The 16343-nt window shown below is 35.6% G+C and overlaps 1 pseudogene; it reads right to left on the bottom strand.

The window, feature by feature from the left end:
- Positions 1–4160: 4160 nt before the first annotated feature.
- Positions 4161–5380, bottom strand: LOC111440347 (annotated as a pseudogene).
- Between the last annotated feature and the right edge of the window lie 10963 nt (positions 5381–16343).

The raw sequence follows: 16343 nt of genomic DNA, 5'->3' as shown, positions 1-16343 counted from the left end.
AAACTGTTTATTTTCATGAGCAACCATACATTATGCCACACAACTCATATCAGATATATTTTCAATCATCAAACATAATTATGCATGCAATAGGTCTTAAAACATTTATTTTTATAGTCAACATCCATCCTATCACACAACACTCAACCATACAATACCAAACATATTCAACCCTGGTAGAAAAAGGGCTAAGTTTCAATACGAAGACCTCTTACTTGGAGAGCTTCTTTTCTAATCGACCCTATAGATATTGGTCCAACTTCGACTTAGATCGAGCCTACATTTAAACACCCAAGTTTAACCAACCTAACTTGACATGATACAACGACTCCTACAAATCATGGGGTTTTATTGCTTACCTTCTTCATACGTAGAGGTTGGGTCAAATTCGAACTATTCAGAAAAGAAACCACATTGTAACTTCGTTGGTTGGCGCATTGTACCTTGGTTATGTTTACTCCTTCAAATAGTGGTTTTGGCAATGACGACAGTGTTCAATTCGTGATGGCGACGACAATTTGATGCACGATGGCGACTGACCGTGGTGGCGTTGGACGGCGTGGGTGATGGTGACGCAGAACACCGCAAGTGATGGACGGCAACGACGATTTAAAGAAGATGATGATAAAGAGGAAGAACAAGGCCGCGACTAGGGTTTTTGAGTTGCTGTCTTGTCTCAGGCTTCGTGCTCTATTACATGGGTGGTTGACTTTTATGGCTTTTACTTGCTGAACCCTAGGGTTCATTTTTTAATGTATTGGGCTTGGGCCTAGGGTTCAACTTTTAATTTATTGGGCTTGGGCTAGGGTTTATGCAGATAAATCTAGGGTTTATTTTAATGTATTGAACCTTGAGCTCAGAATTTGGGTTTTACGCATCCAACCATGTCTGAAATTGGAAAGAGTTTAAGGTCAAGTCATGGTTTTAAAGGATATATCCCATCATTAAATGTGTGTATTGCATTACTAATCCCAACAATGGGGTAACTTAGTTAGTATTTCTTAAAATATTCAAGCCACATGCTACCCTTATTTTTCACGTAAAGGTAAAGCGTTCCTGCATAGGTGACGATGAATTCTAAAATTACCATGGAAGAAATCATGATAGATAAGTAGTATGCATTGATTTTCATTTAGTAGTTGAGAGGATGATTATTTCATTTTTCACGTTCAAAGACTATGTTGGTTTTATTTTCTTATTTTAAATTAAACGTGTAAGTTCATGGCTTCATTTGCAAATATTTTATTTCAAACTTCCACATACGTTATTTATGGTATTCATGTGATGATGCCTCTAATTTAAGCAAGAATATTAGATTGTTACATTGCTTGAGTGTAATATGTGATGAAAGAATGAGGGTTGTCCTGCATGATATATTACGCCACGAAGAAAAATATGTGGACGTCATGCATATTTGTATGTTCACGTGCACCGGGATACTTCCCCTTTATGATGAAGTATGGATGCGTACACTATGAGACGAAAATGATTATCCAAAGGAGCTAGTCCGACTAGTAGGCTCAGAGGGTGCACAAGCCCACCTAGTGGGCCCATGCTCGCACATGTAGATTGTGGGCAGAGAAGTACCACATATCCAATTTTTCCTGACTAGAAAGTAGGCCAAGAGAATACGATTTAAAATTATAGTTCTCATCTATGCATGTGTTTGCATTCACCAACCCCAATATTGGGTCACTTAAGGAGTATTTCTTAAAATACTCAAGCCTTGTGTTATTCTTAAATTTCAGGTAAAGGCAAGGTACCCATGTATGGTTGACGACGACATCGCGTTGAAGATCACAGAATCTTTGTTAGTGTAGTTGCATTTTCACTTCTTAGATATTATATTAGATTAGACCATTGTTTCAATCTTTTCTTTGGTTTTATTTATATTTCACATTGAATATTTTTTATTGTTTTATTTCAAGGCTCTTCATGTAAATGTATAAGTCCATGACATCATTTTATTAATTATTTTAAATTATGTATAGGCATAAAATGGTCACGTCATGCATATGGTATAACAACAATTAAAAAGAAAAAAAAAACCAACTTACCTCAATCTCTCCGGGCCAACCTCTCACACACTTCCCCTAGATACTAAACCAACTCTCCTTGCTCTCTCCCACTCTTCCATGTGTCATTGCATTGTCCTAACACCACCAGATCTCCCATAGTAAAAAATGGAAATGTTTCTCTTGCAATCACAACGGGAATAAATTATGTCCGGTGGATACAAGCTTAAGGGCAAGTCGAGCCAATCTTAAAAATAGAATAGAACGTCGGTCAAGGCAAACCAAGTAAATGGCCTTATTATCGACATGGTTATATTTGATACCGACACGTGCCCCATGATTATGTACATGTCATTTATTTGATATGTATGAATTTTTTTTTGTATCAATATGACTATGATATGACATGCATATGAATGATATGATAACTCTTACGTTATGATATGTGTGAGATAGGATACGAGAAGGATGCGTTGAACGTAATGTAATAATATGACTATGATATGATTAATATAACGATATAGTTTAGTTATGTATAGAAAACGACATGGTTATGATAAATTGAAAAAAAAACGATATGTATAGGTTATGTCTAGAAAATGATATGATTATGATATATTGATAAAACGATAAGGTTAGGGTACGTTTGGAAAATAATATGACTAAGGTATGTCCATGAAATGATACGACTATGAGATGTATAAGGACGATAAGGCTATGACAAGATTAAACAAACGATATGGCAGGGATACGCATATGAAAACGATATGAGTATGAGATGTTGTGATACGATATGAAAACAATATGATATATGTTATAGTACGATATATGTGATAAATTGATATGTTTATGTTATGAAATATTGGGATACGATATGTTATGGTATGATATGTATACGATGAAAATTGTTATGTCTGGAAATATGGAAATGTTATAATATGACATATTTATGCAACTGAGTTACGAAATAAACATCTTGGAAAGCTGCAAGCAAACATCAAAATGGCAAAAAGAAAGGACAAGAAACAATGTCAAGGCAATAAAATTGAGAAGTAGGAAAGAAATACCCTACCGAGGAGGTGAAATTAAAGAACACATTAACAATCACTCCGCTATAATAGAAAGGAGGAAAATGCTAGACGAAAGAAGCTGGCTCGAACACAAAAATGGAGAGTGTAGGTGAATGAAATGGTAACGTACACAAAAATTAGGGAAACTTACATACCTACCCAGCTCGAACATTACAATGTACGTGAATGAAAGAGTAACGTACACAAAAATTAAAAAATAAAATATGCTTCAACTACATGATACTACAATCTTGAACACTTATAAATTTTTGTATTTTTTCTAATTAATTAATGTTGTTGATAATTATATAAGGTGAACCATTTATCTTGATCAATAGAATTAATACTTTATTTTCACAGTTTTTAGTATTTTTTTTTATAGCATCTATTATAATTACACAAAAATAATATAAAAAGTTTCAAATTTGTAACAACGTCAACCATCAAGATCTTAAAAAAAAATACATTATAAAAAATACATTATAAAAAATACATTATACCGTTTGTTTAGCTATAATTTTTACATGTACAAACAAATTAGAGAGTAAGCTCAAACATATACAAACAAACCTACCCAGCTCGAACATTACAATGTACGTGAATGAAAGAGTAACGTACACAAAAATTAAAAAATAAAATATGCTTCAACTACATGATACTACAATCTTGAACACTTATAAATTTTTGTATTTTTTCTAATTAATTAATGTTGTTGATAATTATATAAGGTGAACCATTTATCTTGATCAATAGAATTAATACTTTATTTTCACCGTTTTTAGTATTTTTTTTATAGCATCTATTATAATTACACAAAAATAATATAAAAAGTTTCAAATTTGTAACAACGTCATCAAGATCTTAAAAAAAAAAAATACATTATAAAAAATACATTATACCGTTTGTTTAGCTATAATTTTTACATGTACAAACAAATTAGAGAGAAAGCTCAAACATATACAAACAAACCGGCCATCCTTGCCCACATGAATGGTAGCTAACACAATAACAAACATAAACCACAAATCCCCGGATCAAATCACTAAGCCAATCATTATAAATTCAAAAGATCCATTCACAAACTGCTATTAACTTCTCCTGCTGTAGTCTTGGATTCCATGACGGAGTGATAAGAAACATGTAATCCAATAAAGATAAAGTAAATCAACAAAATCTCAGTCCAGATTCCAAACCTTTCAAATGAAGCTTTGTGGATGGAGCCAAGAAGGAAAAGGTTGATAGCAATCGATAGTGAAGGCAGCCACGGGACGAGCAGCACGCCCCACACGCGAGGCTTTTTGGCCTGTGGGACACCGAGCCATAGGGCTAGAGTTGAGAGAAACCATATGGAATTGGATACCACCTAGCCGATCCAGCCGTTGCTTGAGCCCTAGTATACGGTGGTTGCTATTGAAGATCCCAGGAGTAGAACCAGGCAAATTATGAGCTTGTTTCGGTCGGATGGTGTTGTTTCACCGCTGACGTAGTAGCGTCGAACAATCAGGCCAATGGCTACGAGCATGAAGATGAAGAGGGTGGAGATAGAGAGGAGGTTCGAGAGGATTCCCAAGCTTGTAAAGAAGGCGATTATTGCTGTTGTAGCGAGCATTGTGGCTGTTGCATTCACTGGAGTTTCAGTCCTTTCATACACTTTGGCGAACCATGGTGAGATCATGTGGGTTCTAGCAATGTGCGTGAGATAGCGTGCTTGTCCAACAGAATTAACCAACAACACGGTGGTCATGCCTTTAATAGCACCAGCAACCACAATGTACTTAGCCCAACCCCATCCAACAGCCTCAAAAGCCACTGAAAATGGCGCGTCCTCATCAATTTGTTGGTACGGCTGCATCAAGCACAAAGTAACTGCAAGAATGCAATAGGCTAATGTGGTGATCACCATTGACCCAACAAGACCAATAGGTATATCTTTAGCAGGGTTCTTAGTTTCCTTAGCCATTGTCGAAACGACGTCGAATCCAACGTATACAAAGAACAAAATGGAAGAGGCTACGAAGATGCCACGAGGGCCATAGGGGGAAAAGGGAGTGAAGTTTTTTGGGTTGGCCTTGGTGAGGCCGGCAATGACAATGAAGAGGATGATGGCAACGTGGAAAATGGAAGCAATGTAGTTTAAGCGGGAGGACCTTTGGTGCTGGCTACAGCCAAGGTGTAAATGACGATGATCACAATGATGGCGATGGGGTCGAGCTGGTTGTAGGAGTCAAGGAAAGACGAGACGTGGATGCGAAAATCGTTCGGATGTTGATTGCACAAAGTATAAGTTGACGACATTTTTTTTTTATATTTCACATTGAAGATTTTTTGGTTGTTTTTGTTTTAACACTCTTAATGCAAACGTATAAGTTCATGACATTATTTTATTAATTATGTTAAAGAGTGTTTCCACGTAAAATAGTCCCTTCATGCCTATGGTGTAAAACCCGTGAAAAAACTAATTAAAAAAATCAACTAATCCCATCTCTCCTCCTCACACGCCCATTGTCCTAACACCACCAGGATCTCCCATCATTAAAAAAAAAATGGAAATCTTTCTCTTACCATTACAACTTTGAATCAATTCCGTCCATTCTGTCCCATCGCAATTCAAGCAAATCTTAAAAATAGAATAGAATGTCGGCTAAAGTCAACTAAATAAATGATGTTATTATCAACATCGTTATATTTGATGTTGACACGTGCCCCGTGGTTATGCACATGTCATATATATGATATGTATGAATTGTTTATGAACCGATATGACTATGATATGATATGTATATATTATAATATGTGAATGGTATGATAACTCTTACATTATGATATGTTTGAGTAGGATACGAGAATGATGCGATGAACGTAATGTAATGACATGACTAAGATATTATTAATATAACGATACGATTAGGTTATGTATAGAAAATGATATGGTTATGAAAGATTTAAAAAATGATAGGTATCGGTTATGTATAGAAAATGATATGATTATGATAAATTGATAAAACTATATGGTTAGGGTACGTTTGGAAAACAATATGCTAAGGTATGTCCATGAAATGATACGACTATGAGATGTACAAGGACAATAAGGTTATGACAAGATTAAAAATACGATATGACTAGGATATGCATATGGAAACAATATGCCTATGAAATGTTTACGAAATGATACGATTATAATATGACATGTTAATGACGAATATATATATATATATGTGTGTGTGTGTGTGTATTGTAATACGATATGAAAATGATATGATATATGTTCTGGTACGATATATGTGATAAATTGATATGTTTATATTATGATTTATTGTGATACGATATGTTATGGTATGATATGTATACGATAAAAATTGTTATGTTTGGAATTATGGAAACGTTATGATATGACATATATAAAATTTTTATTTTTTATATATATTTTTTTATCTGATTCGTTACATTATGTCGCATTTATGATAAGGGCCCATTTATGGTAAATTCCGCATTTAAAGTATAGCAATGACCTTAGATTAATTAGGTAAAATTTAGGATATAAATGATATCAGAGCCAGACACCGGACAATGTGTCAGCCTTCTCGCTGTTCCTCGAAGAGGGGTAAACACGAGGCGGTGTGCCAGTAAGGACGCTGGGCCCCAAAGGGGAGTGGATTTGGGGGCAGTCCCACATCGATTCGAGGAAGGAAAGAGTGCTAGCGAGGACGCTGGGCCTCGAAGGGGGGTTGATTGTGACGTCCCACATTGGTTGGGAAGGAAAACAAACCACCATTTATAAGGTGTGGAAACCTTCCCCTAGTAGACGCGTTTTAAAGCCTTAAGGGGAAGCCCGAAAGGGAAAGTCCAAAGAGGACAATATCTGCTAGCAGTGGATCTGTAACGTTACAATGTTAGTATAGGTTGAATTTCATTAACATTATTAGTATAGGTTAGTATAGAGTATTTAATTCAACATTGTTTTTCATTTATTTTCCTTGTATTTGTTTACCCACGAAGAAATAAAGGATGTATGAATTAATATCAAAATCATAAAGTGTCCATTAAAGCAATTCCACATTAAAGGTAAGGTTAGGAGCAGAGTAATGACCTTATAGATTAAATAATTAAAATTTAGGGTTGTTGCCTATGGTCTCTCAACTCTTCTCTTTCCATTAATATTATGGGAGATTCATCCTAATTTTAAATAATATATTAATAAAATAATTATTTAGAGGAAGAGGATTAGAAGTGACAAAATTAAGTTCGGGTTGGATGTTCTAAATGTTAAAATCCAAAAAAGGTCATTGCAGCAAAATTTCAAGTACTGTATGCAGAGGATACATATCAACCTAAACAATTTACTTAGTTCATACCCAACAATCTCATTGTCATATCCTCACCTTTTATAGCTTAATCAAAATAGTTGGGATTTATGTACTAGCATTTATTGTTGCTCTAGGTCATTTGGATATGACTCACGATCGAAATATGTTGAAACAAATAAAATAAGCAAAATGGACTACTTGAGAATAGAGATTTCTTGAAACAAAGAACCCTTAATCACTTAGCTTTTCAATTCTATTTGTTGACGTGAAAAAGAACCTACATTTCATGAGTATGAGTATTTACATGGAAAACACTAACAAATTTCATAAACTTTCTCAATAAGTCAGCCCATACTATCAATTCTACTAATCAAAAGACTAACAATTTAATGAACTTATTCCGGTGACTACTAAATAATTATCCTAAAATTGCTAGGTTAATAACTTCTTTTACTAAGTTAAGTTCTAATCTTTTAATCGAGTTTGACATTCCTATCATTTGGACTTTAAACAATGTTAAAAGATAAGAGTAAGCATCCATACATACAATACAAAGAGCCTAAACTAAGAATTAAGAAAAAAGAACTTAAGGGTTTAAGTTCAATGTGTAAAAGGAAAAGGTTTAAAACAAAAGTGAAATGAACATGAACAACGCAACGTTAAAATGACATCTCATAAGAAAAGAGTGGACGAACAGTCCATAGAGAAGGGATTGCAGATGACATGGTTCAAATTGTAGTGTGGATGAGCAACATCCATCACCACGAACTGCATATCCTCTGATGGTTTTCAAGGGTGCTTTCTTTGGTTGATGAACCAGTTATTGATCTGTTTCAAGTCTAGCCTCGTCGACTCTGCCAGCGCCACTTTCAGCGACTCCAAGTACAAGCACATTCGTTACTAGACTATCAACTATGCCACACTGGCCAGAGTCAAAATGTTAATGGGGCACCGATGGATATGGCCATTCGTTTCTATTTGATTACCGACTATCTACACATATTTTCAAAATTTTAAGTTTGAACAATCACATAAATAAACTTAGAAAACCTATTTTTGCTATTGTTTTACGATTTTTACTTGAAATTTAAAATTTTGTTACAAAAATGAAAACCATTTTAAGAAATTGAAAGAAGAATCAAACAAAATCAACCAACACATCTACCCATGAGAAGAAGATGATTCAAACTATCTTCATGGGGGAGAAAATGTAAGGTCTTCTAGTATGATTTGATATTACAACTAATACCCTCGCCCTAGTCGTAATTTGTTTCTTCTTCTTTTTTGGAGGTCTTAGAGTGTGATTTTCAAACTGGGGCAGAAGGGAAAGATGTTCGTGAAAGAGCTTAGAAAAAAATGTTAATCAAATTGAAAATTCGAGTCAAAGTCAACTAAAAAAAAAAAAGGTACAGTTGCCCCCACAACCACTTTGAGGGGGGATTGAACATACGTGCAATGCAATGAAATGAAACGAAAAAAAGGGGGGGGGAAGGAGAAAGAACAGAAGAATTAGAAGAGAGGAAAATGTTCAATCCCGCACTTGGAGCACCGATTGCCCAAATATTTCTCTCCGAATTTACTCAGTGAACCACGGAGTTGCGGTCTGGCTTGTTTGATCGTTCGATTGTATCGAAAAACGAGCTAGAACACGAGTTAAGTCTATGGTTCTTTTGTTTTGGGATTCCACCCTAGATCTAATGTTTTATTTATTTATTTGGTTCTTAATACTCAACTAAATTAACATAGGTGCGGATTCTTGCAAATTTCGTGTTGCAACTTGACGAAAAATCATATTAAAAGTCGAAATCGAGAAGCGCTTACTTTGTAAGTAACTAGATTTTTCCAGAAATTTGAACTCTTTTAATAAGGACACGTGTCCGCCATGCAATGAAGAAATGCGCTCAATGCCAAATGCTGACACACGTCACTCGCTTGCTACCTAAACTATCATCCCAAAATTAACCTACATGCTCTTGAAGTGACCTGATGACTCGCTATCCAACTCGACATCTACTACCAACCCCTACACGCCACGTGTCACACCCACAAAAATCAAAGGGTAAGTTTATGTCTACCAGTGCTCTAGGGGCATCTCTACTTACGTGCACCATGTACGTGAAGGGTGCGCATGGGGGTGTGTGGGAAACCCTAATTTTTGGTGTTTGATTCCCGACTGTTAGTTTTTTGTCCCGGTTTCAGTGCTAATCGTATTTTACTATAAATTAGGTGCCTACAGAAGGAATAAATAATTTTTTTGACACCTCTACGTCTAGAAATTGAGCTCGAAAAAGTACACGACAAAACAGTAAGTAACCACACGGAATTAGAAAGTAATACTTGTAGAGTGCGCTTGGTGATGCATGCATGCTAGAGAATCTTCCTTCTAAGTTGCTAGATCCAAAATACCTTGTACTTAGGAAGTTAATTTACATGTGCTGGACCTACTACGGGATGGAATTGCAAATTTGGATTTCTATATGCTTATCTAAAATGTTATACTACTTATATTTAATCATGCTATGTTGGCAGACGGGATATTTGTGTCCTTGCGCTTTGGATGCTTGATGGATGTTATTGCCCCCTTGGGTTTGTGTGACTGCATGCATAGTTAAACGTAGATAAACTCTTCATAAACTCCTGCTAATTGATTGTGTGAACTTATTCTATGAATGATAAGCAGTAGCGTTTGAATTAAGTCTTGGGTGTATTTTCATAGTGACTGGGTTAGGTTTAGATAGGGGATCTTCAAAATGTTGCGTTCAATGGCAACATGAGGAACGATAGGAGTGTGAGACCCTTTAACCCTAGACAACTACAAACTCGGGAAGTCGTGTTTGAATGAATTTGGAAGCCAAAGCCCGTAACAAAACCACCCAACCAACCCTAATATTTTGAGAACCACCTCATAAAATTTACTATAGAATTTGGGTGCATCAATATTTTAGGTATCACCCGTCATTGAACAAGTTTTTACTTTCAACTCGAAAATGAAGTCAATTTTTTGGTAATTTTTATAAATCAAATTTTTTTTTAGTGAAGGCAAGTGTCTACTAGAAAAGTGATGACATTAGTTATGATGGTCGAGTCAATTCATTCCAGTCCGCTTCCACTCATTTTAGTCAAGTATGTTACTTTGTTTAGCTTTTCATTTTGACTTTGTAGAATTTTTTTTAATCTAAGATTTTGTTGTTTGATTTAAAATTAGTGTCATAGATCCCAACAAAATAATTTTACCATTTTTGTAAAGATTTTAAAATCCAACTATTTTTACTAGAACTTGTTTAAAAGTCTTGTCATAAAATTTTCAAGGATATGTGTAACAATAACACAGTATAGTTGTTACTCACCTTAAATATTTTCATGATTTGCAAACAAAGGATATGTACTCAATAGAACCGTGATAATGTCACCAAAGTGTTTATCATGCAAACATTTGTATCATGTATCATGACCAAAATTTTGAGGTTTTAAATTTTGAACTGTGACTAAAAAGTCACAACCAACATAAAAGTAAAATAAAATAAAAAGATGAAAAATAAAATAAAAAGATGAAAATTTGATAAACTTTAAATCGAAATAAAGTCGACAACACAAATATTATATGCAAAATTAAAGCAAGATTGTGTTGTTAAAAATATTACAAAGGGGAAATGAGTTTGGGATATAATTATAAATCAAAATACAAAAGACTAAAAAATGTAAAAATAGATTGACGCTTTAGAATGACACATTCTATGACTGTAGAGTTCTCAAATGCTTCTCAACCTTGACCAACAACATGTGAATTCTTGAAAAAGAAAGGAAAAGTAGTCCGTTTAAAAATATACTCAATAAACAACCTACTTATATCCGTCGCATCCTTAACCTAGTAAATATTCACAAACTTTTCTCTAGGCTTTAGGAAGTTTAAGCCTTTTCTCTGGTGCTATTTGAGCATTTTGGTACTTTAGCTGCTCTTGGATCCATTATGGATACAGAGGGGGTGGTTCACCAATTTCTGACATCGCAGATCATTTAGGAGGCAAATTTTATCTCTAGGGTGAACTACTTTCCTATTCTTAGACTTAGCTAGCTTGCTCTGCCTAAGTACCATGTAACTGATATTCTTGGTTGAGGTGTCACATTGTAAAACTCTCTCTAGTTAGGATAGCATGGTAAGTACCAGCGTGCTCTCATCATCCATGAGAGGTTATTTGGCGAACCCTACCCACAAGGCAATCTAGTCGCCCAAAGTTAGGGGAGTGATCCCTTATAATCCTATGTTCCCTTTCTAAACGGACCTATTGTGCAAGATAATCCAAATAAACTATAGTTCATACAACTCTAGTTGGCCTAGGTTTGGCTCGATTGTACTCGTACTAGAGTGAAAAAGGAAGTTGAAGCTATGTTGACACTATACCAACGGCTAACGACCTAGATGCTACATTTTCTTTCTTATTTGTACCATCATTCTGTTCTTTGACCATGGTAGCTTAATTTGCTTATGCAGTGAGTTTTATTGACCTTGGTTGAGGCACGACCTCATAAAATTATGATGAGACAATACGGTAATTTCTAGTCTGAACATGCTCAAAGGGAGCTTGGTTGGTTCATTCCTTAGGACCATAGAATCACCTATGTTTGGGGGATGCGATCTTTGTGCACTGGCAAGGTACAGGGCTATCTGACGTGGTCTCGCTTCCCTCCAAGGAATGGGTTAACAACATAGTGGCCATATTTAAGAGATCACTCACCATTCAACAAAGCAGAAGCTCAAACTACCCTAACTAACATATGCCTATCTCAATAGTACTAAAATCAAAGTGGAAAGGGTTTTGAGGGTCTGAATATAACGTAGCGTTAGCGTTTATGCTACTCCTAGCTTAGATAGCTACCTTGGTCATTCTTGGGTGTTGTGGAGATCTACTATGTTATCAAAGGCTTCTAATCCAATCTTTCAATAAACATAGGTCTAGATTTTTTATCACCGCTCAAGTCAACCCAATCTTAAAAATAGAATAGAATGTCAGGCAAGGCCAACCAAGTGTACAATTTAAATCTCCTCAATTTTTTAACCTTATTTATCTAAACATATACCATACATGTAATAATTAATAAGGTCTATTATATATAAGAAGTGGTTGCATCGAAGTTAAAAATATTTTATATTTAGATGAGAGTTTGAATTGGACTAAACCTAACCTATAGTGATCGTGTCGTTGATAATGACTAATGCAAAAGTAAACAATATAAACAAATAATAATTCATTCTTTAATCAACCTCTTTGGCGGGTGACATAATCTAGAATCTGAACACTCTTATACTTTTGTAAGATGAAAGACTTTGATCTAGTTTATGTTGAGGACATAATTCAAATTATGCAATGGCTTCTTAAGTACTATGATCTAAATCAAAATATTGAAGTTTTTATAAGATTTTCAACCTTCCAACGTATGGGATCAAACAAGAGAGTTGTTTTTAATCATATTATATTACAAATAAAGGAAAAAAAACCTATCACGACAATTATATTCTCCATCCCCATCCCCGCCCTATTCTATGATCTTCTCTATCCTCGCCTTTCTTAAAAGAGAGACTTTTTAAGTTTTATTGTCAAATCTCATGATCCAAAGATGAAGAAAACTTTCTATATCTCATTCCAAGTTCCAATGGATTTTTTGAAGTTCTAATGTGTTAAATGCGTTGATTTTATTTATTTGATTTGTGTAGTAATAAATCTTGGATTAGTTTTTGTGTTAATTAGATTAATTTAACTGTCATTTCGGTTATTTTGTGTGTTAATTAGAAAAACATCCTAGAATTCATTCACGGTTGGTACCACATTCAAGGTCTTCTCTTACTCTTTGGTATCAACGCCACTAGCCAATATGGCCCAACCTCCTTGTTGGATCAATTTCATGACTTTTATCATTGAGACCACCTTAGGGGCAATTCCAGTGCAGGTGCTCTTGAATTTAAAGTTAGATCCAGATGGTGGTGAGAATACCACTTCCCTTTTATGACAATCTATGGTAGCATAGTTCTCAACCAACTAATTCATTCCTAGTATTATGTCGAAATTTGTCATGCTAACAACTATCGAGTCTACGTCTAAGGTCTATCCTGCAGCTATTACTTGTCAACGTTTTACTTTACTCTTATCAACTAGGGCTTCCCCCACTTGGGTACTGGTAGTCAATACGTGCAATAAGGGTTCTAATCCAGCTGCTTGAGTAACAAACCGTACAAATATAAACGAATGTATAGAGCCTGAATCAAATAAAGTGAAAGTATAGTGTCTTAGGATAGATAAAGTACCTATCACCACTGTATCAGATTTCTTGATTTCTCTACTGGTCGAAGCAGATGCTCTTGCCTGAGAGCAAGTCTGCATGAGTTTCTCTATACCACCTAAGTCCCTTAGCGGGTTAACCGAGTTTTCCGTTCTCCTTCTAATGAAATTCTTAGCAAGATTGCCTTCCTGGCCACACTTAGAACAAGCTTTGGATTTGACCATACACCTACCTCAATATTGCTGTCCACATGCATGGCATTGTGGTTTCTCATTTCCTCTTGCCCTCTCTTGGTCCGTGCAATATCTATTGTTTGTTGTTGTCTACATGACAGTGGTAGACAATTTAGCTCCCTCAATAAATACCATCGTTTCTGTCCTATAGTAACTGCTAACTCTCAACGTTCCTCAATTTGAGGTTCCTCCATAGCCTTAGCTACGCTTAGGGTGACAACATAAGTGGTTGGATCTATGACCTCCACAGTACACCAATCTTTGCGTCCAAGCCCAGAATGGACCTCTCAGCTATCTTCAATTTTGTATCCACCAACTTCAGCATAAACTGTTTCAACCTCATAAATACTCTTGCATAGGTGTCAATGGGGCATCAACCTTGTGTTAGCTGGGTGAACTCCTATTTCTTCGATGTTGGGCTACCTTTGGGTAATACTCCGTCAAATATACCTTTTTAAATTGAGACCATGGTATCAACTTCCATTTGGGCTGAAAAACTCTTAGCTATCCATCCACCATAGCTTTGAGTCATTTTTCAGCATTAACAACATGCGTTACACCTTTTGATCATCCAAATATTCCATTAACAAGAAGATCGTCTCCATTGTGTTATCCACAATTGTGCCTTTCTTTGGTCTCCTGAGGTCCCACTAAAGGTACATGAATCATACTGCTTAAAATTCCATAAGTACCTCGCTTCTCGCGTGGACTACGATTGTTGGCTTGTTGCGTAGCCACCACCATTTTCATCATGACATCGAATGATTCCTACATTAGGTTAGTCTTGGGGTCTATTCTAGCCTTCAGTGCTGCTAAGGGTGGTGTAGCTGCAATAGTTGAATTACATATCCTTCACAAGCTAGGTTCTCTCTACCTCTACCCGTCCTTTAACAGGAGGTTGTCCCCTTCCTCCACGTCCTCTTTCGCGGCTCTAGGTGCCATGATTCTAAAACTACCATATATTTATTCTTAAGACTATTGCTTTTTGGTTTAAATCATTTTTCACATAATATCATGACAAATATAGAACTCAGTCAATAGTGGTACAATCAATGGTGACACATTCAATCACGAATTACACCAGACAATGACCCAGTAGTAACAATATATTTAATCGGTGACATTTACCTTAATTTTTTTGTTGTCTTATTACATAACGTACGTGACGGTGACAGAGTATCGGCGGTGGGACCATGGAACTTGTTAAGCTTACCTCATATGCTAGTCTATAGAATCTATAACCTAGAGCTTTGATACCAACTATAATGGCTCGAATTTCCTACTGAAATAGAGTCGCTACCATATGCATGACACAAACTTTCTATTTGGAAACATTCATTTAAAATTATTTATAAAATGATGTCATCAACTTACACGTTTTGTTAAAAGATTTAAAACAAAATAATGAAATAACCAATGTGAAATGTAAATAAACACGACCCACACGTGCGAGTATGGGCCCACCACTCGCACACCTCCTGTGCTGCCGGTCGGGCTAGCAACTATACTGTTGTTGCCAGAAACATAGAGGGAATAGTGAACATCGTAGCACCATAATGAACATGATTATCATTTTCATCTCATAGTGTACTCATTCATACTCATATTGAATGGTAAGTATCCCGATGCATGTGAACATACAATTATGCATTAGGTCCTTATAATTTTTCATTTTAAATNAATCATGCAAGACAATCCCCATTTATTCCTCAAATATTATACTCGACAATATGTGTGCACAAACTCTTATAAAATCATGTCTTAAATGACCCTAGTTTTCAAATAACTTAAAGTCGCTAACACATGCATGACGTAACATCTTGGATAGAAATATTCATTTAAAATGTCTTCATAAAACAATATCATTGACTTGTTTAAGAATAATTAAAATATTCATAGGTAAGAATAAAACAACAATGCCCTATACTGACCTAAAATCTACGAAATTAAATATGACCACCCTATGCATGTGTCATGGTCTTTGAATTGTGATGCTGCTGTCAAACGTGCATGAGTGTCTTGCCTTTACCCGAAATATAGAAGTAGATGTGACTTAAGTATTTTAAGAAATACTCAGCAAGTGACCCAACTATTGGGGTTAAGGAAGGCAAAGACATGAAACATGAATTGGACCTATCATTTTAAAATCGTATTCTCTTAGGTGAATATCTTAACTTGGTCATCAGACCTATCATTTTAAATCCATATTCCCATAGGTGACTATCCTAACTGGGCCATAGGTTGCGTATTTACTACTCTGCACATGCCCCATACGTGCAAATATGGACCCACAAGGGGGTTTGCACACTTTCTGGGCCTCATACTTGTTGGTTAGCATCTCTAGTGCTATTGTCGGACAACCAAAAGGAGTAGCAGCCATTGTAGCATCTTGTTAAACTGACGATCATTTTTCTTTTCAAAATTACACGTTCATACTAATCCTAAGGA

Source organism: Cucurbita moschata, unplaced genomic scaffold (genome assembly GCF_002738365.1).
Source record: "Cucurbita moschata cultivar Rifu unplaced genomic scaffold, Cmos_1.0 Cmo_Scf00180, whole genome shotgun sequence".
NCBI lineage: Eukaryota > Viridiplantae > Streptophyta > Magnoliopsida > Cucurbitales > Cucurbitaceae > Cucurbita > Cucurbita moschata.
This window is presented reverse-complemented; position numbering and strand designations above follow the sequence as displayed.